At 38.1% G+C, this 6202-nt stretch overlaps 1 long non-coding RNA gene across 1 annotated transcript; it reads right to left on the bottom strand.

The window, feature by feature from the left end:
* Positions 1–1780: 1780 nt before the first annotated feature.
* On the bottom strand, positions 1781–5921 carry LOC138957320 (uncharacterized). Its single transcript, XR_011452994.1, has 4 exons — positions 5845–5921; positions 5108–5204; positions 4457–4503; positions 1781–3590 (listed from the first exon to the last, which is right to left on the bottom strand). It is a non-coding gene; the product is annotated as an uncharacterized lncRNA (long non-coding RNA).
* Positions 5922–6202: the final 281 nt, after the last annotated feature.

Raw genomic sequence — 6202 nt, 5'->3', positions numbered from 1 at the left:
AATCCGTAACTTTGTCAAAAAATATTTGCAGAAGTTTCTCACCTCGCCTTGGCAGCCATCTTGGAACTGGAGAGACCCTACGCAGGAAGCAAGGTTGAACGTTGGTTAACCGGTGACGTCACTCCAGTCGTACCGGACCGAGTTTTTGCGACCTCCGGTTCGACTCGAGTCACCTTAGTTGACGCCAAAACTCGCTCACTGTAAGTTGCTGTGATCGGTCACTATCTTAACTTGTGACAAGCATTAAGAAACAAGATTACATCGGCAGAACACAGCAACTTCCCTTTCTGTGTTCTGCCGTTGTTTTTAACAAACTCGAGTTCAACGAAAACTCTGGCAGAAGACAGTAACGTCCCTTACTGTGTTCTGCCGTTGTTTTTAACAAGCCCGAGTTCAAGGAAAAACTTGGCAGAACACAGTAAGTCCACTAATTGGCTCATAATTCTTTAATCTTACCACTATTTTTGAAATAGACTAAAGGTATAAATTCAGAAATCATCCCCACGCTTTATTGCACTAAAATGTCCAGCGAGAATGCTTTTGTTTTAAATATAAAGCTAAGAACAGAAAACCGCGTTTTTCTCGAAACGTGATTTTTGGACTTACTGTGTTTTGTCAGAGGAGGGCAGATGTGCACAAAATGAACACAAACACACACACCGCGCGAGAGAGAAAGACTACAGGGAGGCATGACGTCATGATGCATTAATTGACGTCAAAGACTTTCGACCGTGACGTATTCTTCTTACGCGAGCTTTATCCATAGACTTGGAAACTACGGAATTTTTACCCGTCCAAAGCGGCCTTGGGTGGCGTTTGCTCAAAAAATGGGGGCGCCAATTTTACCCACCGTATTTTTGTTAGTATGGTCCCAATTTTTGGTGAACTTCCATCTCCAACTGTGGACCATTTTCGGGCACAAAGAATCCTTCTTTATCATGTATTATTCGGTATGCACATTTCTCAAATCGATTACAGTATTCACGACTTTCCGACCTTGACATTGTAGTGGGGGTCAAGTGGGCGTCGGCATCATTGTCCAATCAGAAATTTTGATGCGCTTCCGCTTCCTGTCCCGCACAGTCTGCGCAAAAGAAATGGCGCAAAACTGTTTGCGCGGAAAAAGGTGATGAAAAAAAGAACACAACCTGGTTTGATAACCAAATGATTGCGACCTTGCATTCTAGCATCATTTAATGTGGAACAACGACACATCTGATAAACAAATAGCCAGTTTGTTACCAACATGAGAAACTAGGGTTTAGAATCGAAGCGGTAAACCCGGACGCTGTTTGTACACGTAAATCCGGAGAAGCTATCGAAGTAGGTGACATGTCGTTTCACTCCGAGTGTGCCAGCACCGGCCCTCTACCCGCCAAATCCCACTAGGCAGGGAAAGTGGTTCGACCTTGCATGAATGCAGGGCAAGTTCGAGTTTGCTAGCTAAAATTGCTGCTAGTGCTTGCCTTGTCTAGATCTGGAACTTTTTCAATTGGATTTTTTCTCTCTATTATACTGGAATAAGTGGGTGCTTTTCTAGATCTAAGCATCGACCGAATTAGATAATGATGTTCCTTGCATTGCATTCTCCTAAATCTGTTATTCTAACCAGTTTGTTTAAGAATATAATTGTTCGTTTTTTGTTGATAAGCTTACAAGATTTTTTCTTTTTGAAGTAAGTGGTTTCACACGTACAACATGAGACCCACATGCACTAGACAATGGAAGTTGAGGTCCTCGTTCAATACCACAAATGCCAGTATTATACTTCAGACTCCTTTTGGAGGAATGTGTGGGGTTTGGGTGTTGAACTTGAAGTGGCAGATTGTTTGCACAGGTATGAATGTTCGTACGTTCGTACGTGCACGCATGTATGCAGGCATTTGTTTGTCAAGCAGGAACATGCAACATTTTGTTGACCGTATGTGAGTGCGTGTGTAATAAAACCAACGACAAACAATACAAAAAGCTCCAGCTCTGCTTCTTCACCAGTCACAGACGCATTGCGTTGTTCAGCTTTCCAGAAATATATTAACTCAGTCAGAACCGGCTTCATGAATATTTTATTTCAGGAAAAAGTCAATCGAATCTACACAAAAAAAGGTTATTGCGTTGTTCTGTCTTTGAGACTGTACCACGTAATATTGAGCTACTAGAAGAAACATGTCTGTGGCATAGTTTGACCCAACAGATAGAGAAGTCAACAGAGGTATTCTGCCGTCAGCAGCTTTATTGCTGTTTTGAATTTGATCTTGCATAATTTTATTACATAATTTTGCAACACACAAAGACATCGTAATTGAATATTTTACGCAAAATTGAATAATTCGCAAACATGTTTGTATGAACAAATATTATTTTAAGAAAATATGAGTGTGAGGATGGACGTATTTTGAGTGAAGTAGCAGAAATTCTTTTTAAGTTCTTTGGCTACATGCACACGTTCTGTTAATTACGTTCTTAGCAGGGAGATCCAGATTAATAATACTGCTGTGACAGGTTGTGGTTTCCATACACACTTTGAATACAGGGGGAAAAAAAACACAGTTAAAAAAAAATGTGCACATAGGATTAAAATATTAAAGTGTACAGAATAAAAGCAACATATTTACAAAATCAAATCTCGTGGTTCTCTTGTCAAACCCACTCTAGTAAGCACAGAATAAGAGAGAAGATTTTGGAGAAGGTGGCTTAACCTACTGAAGTAAATGATCAAGAGGATTCTAAGCATCCAGTGCTAAAGCTCTCAAATCACAAGACAAACACACTTGTTGTGGCTATCCGAACTGTTGATTTAAAAAAAAACATACCCACAAATTGTAAACATCTATTACAAAATTATATTGTATGGATCTGTCTTTGTAAAATATACTGCACAGAATTTTTTTTAATAATCTGCACAAATCTCGTGGTTCTCTAGTCAAGTAGTAGGCACAGAAAAAAAACCTGTGTTTTGTCTTGTAAATTATACTTGACTAAATGTGTACAGTATTCTAAGAAAAGAAAAATTCTTCCTTTTTATCATATCAATTGCCTCCCTTGAATTTTATTTGTAAAATAATTCTGAGAAAAAAAGCTTTCTACTTAAAAGCAGTGCAATCAAGAAAATGGGTACAACCTGTGTGTATACCTTTATTCCTTATTCTTTTTATTTAATTGAGGATGTCACTATGCAGTTTTACTGATTTAAAAAAAATTCGCTTCAAATTATCTCCCTTGAACAAACACTTCTTTTTACAATTAAATTTTGTTTACACGAAGAGGTAGTTTTAAGGGTATATACAAGAAAACAATATTGCAACATTAGATGTATTTACATTTGGACTAATTCCATTAAAAAAAATTCAAACTATAAATGATAAATCAAAATAAAACATATTTTGAGGCTGTGCACAAGCTAATAGGATTAAACACGAAAGTCGTACCCAAGAATCGTCAAATACTTTTGCTAACAGCTATACTTAAACATAAGAAAATATGATCTGCATCTCTTGTTATGAAGATGATGGCACTGGTCCACCGAAGTGCATGCCATATATGCTTTACTGTGCGCTCTCCCTCTCAATGGTCTTTCTCTGGCTGACTCGATTCTGAGGAGATACAAGAAAACACATTCAGTACAAGCTGTACAAAATAACAACAAAACTAGTATTACTTAAAGTAGCTGCTGGTTTCTGAGTATTTGATTGAAGGCCCAATCCGACTTGTAAGAAGTTTGCCCGACTGTCGCAGATTTGGTCAGGTAATTGCATGGAGTAAAATCATGCCTCAATTTGGTAACATACAGACTGCAATATTCTAAGGCTGTGAGTGTGAGAATACATCGGCGCCACTTTTTAAAAACTTTCTTTTTGTGTGTGCGCATGTTTTAGTGCCAAAAATGAATAGGCCGAGTGCTCTCTCTGCAAAACTTGTGTGAAGCTTCAGAGCTCTATCAATGGTTTGAAAGAAAAAACATACTTTTCCATTTTTAACGTTCTTGTTCCCTTCCCTGTGAAATTTACTGTCCGTAGGTTACCGGATTTTGTTAATGTCCGTGAAAACCTCAACTATTCATTGCTGAGTGCCTAGTGATAGCTATCCCCCTCAACGACCTAGCACTGCTGAATCCTGATTCTTCCCCACCATTGTTTGATTCTGTCATGAAATTGTGTAGTTGGTAGTTATGTGAGCTTCTTCTTGGGGGTGGGGGGGTTATTTAACCATCAGATCACAAAGTAAGACTTCATTGTAATGTGCAGATATTTGTTCAGGTGCCCACCATTTTCTATGTGAACACATGTTGCTAACTAACATGAACCCAACCATAAAACGTGATGTAGGTGAGTAGCCCATCTAGAAAAAAGAACCTGTTCTAATTCCGAATTATAACAGGTTCTTTTCAAATTCTCATCAGGCAATCACGGCTGACACTAAACACAGAACAGGTGGGAAAGACATAATTCAATCTACTCACCTTCCTTGCATTGTGAGACTGGCCATATGAATCTGCTGAAGTAGTTCCTGCACATATTTAATCAAATATTCATCTTAATAACGTGTTAATATCGCTTGTTCTAGCAAATCAGACTTGACAGTTTTCTGAAGGCTTGCACAATTTAAGAGCTTGCCTGTCCCCAATCATTACAATAAGAAACAACATCTAGTATGCAAGTATTTTCAGGGTATGAAGGTTTTAATATAATGTCGGTTCTTCTGGGGGCATGGAGAAACACCTCACACAACAAATTTCAAACAATTGAGGTCACACCATAGGTTTACTCACAAACAAACAACAGCAATACAATAAACAGTCTGCAAACGCCTACATGTTGTCTACACTAGGTATAAAGAAACAAAGAAGCACATGAAGACGGGCTTTGTCAAGTAGACCATTATAGCGAATGAGCAACAGCTGATGATCCAGACCACCAAATTGACATGATTTCCCCTTATTCAGTTTGTGATTGTAGTCATATTGACGATGCATGACTTCAATTTTTCTAAGTAAGTCTCTTGGAGCGTTTACGGATACATTCATTGTCACAATTACGACATGCTAATGTCTAACCTGGGTAAACTTCAATTCATGACTTTTTTTTAACTGGCATAGACATTATGAGCATACCAGAATTATTTTCCTGTTAGACTGTCTTCTTCTTTTTCTTCTTCTGCGTTCGATATTCATGGCTGTCATATCGTCAGGTCAGTGGCTGCCATGAAGTCTGCATAAACCAATTAAATAAATAATTAAGGAAAAAAACCACCCTTACATCATAATAAATCAGAACCATCAAAACCACCCCCCTCCCATCCAATAAAACCTGCATACAAAAAACACTTCAAAATAAAAAAATGAAAACATTTAATTCCACTTCAAAAATATAAAAGTTGTTATGTTTTATTTTCATTATCTCTTTACACACACAAAAATTGCTGTGCAAATCTTTTTAAAAACACCAATGCCCGAGACACCAGTAACCTGTTTATGTTGTTGACCTTGTAGCTTTTCAGTTTAAGAGGCTGTTCAAAAAACCGTTTCCCTGGAATCTGCACTATGATAACCATGAATAATACCGTAGGGAAAATATTACATCACCAAGACCTAAGAAATAACACCAACCGACACTCCTCACCCTTATTTCACCCACTATGCCAACCCAAAGACTGGAAAATAATCATCAAATACAGAATGAACAAAAATGCTTGATTTCATTTCTTCAATGATAAGTTGAAAATCTTCATTCTTCATAATAATGTTATTGGCATAATGTGTAATTGCCACAATTTACAGAGTTTTATGAAAAAATGGTGCGATAAAAACCAAAGGGAAAACATTTGTTCATATACTGATACCTTATTTACCTTGTGGCTTGTGTGCCCCAGGTTTAGGAGCTGCTCAAACGTCCATTGCTCCTCAGTCTGCAAGAAATTAAGCGATGGTCTGGAGGAGAATGGAACAAAAATCCTTTGTCAGCACCCTGTGTATGTGTGTGGGTGGGTGTTTTAGATAAATAGGCAGGGTGTGGGGTGTGGGGGGTGTGGGTGTGTGCAATAGGTACCACGCCTAATGCAGTCTGCAAAACAAGTGCAACACTTCTACAGAGCTTTTATGATACAAAGCTTCAAATAAGAAACACATTACAATCAAATGAAAGCTGAGCCTGTCATTGCAAAATAAGAAGGAATATACAACAATCCAGTGGCATGTAAAATATTGTTC

Source organism: Littorina saxatilis, unplaced genomic scaffold (assembly GCF_037325665.1).
Source record: "Littorina saxatilis isolate snail1 unplaced genomic scaffold, US_GU_Lsax_2.0 scaffold_372, whole genome shotgun sequence".
NCBI lineage: Eukaryota > Metazoa > Mollusca > Gastropoda > Littorinimorpha > Littorinidae > Littorina > Littorina saxatilis.
This window is presented reverse-complemented; position numbering and strand designations above follow the sequence as displayed.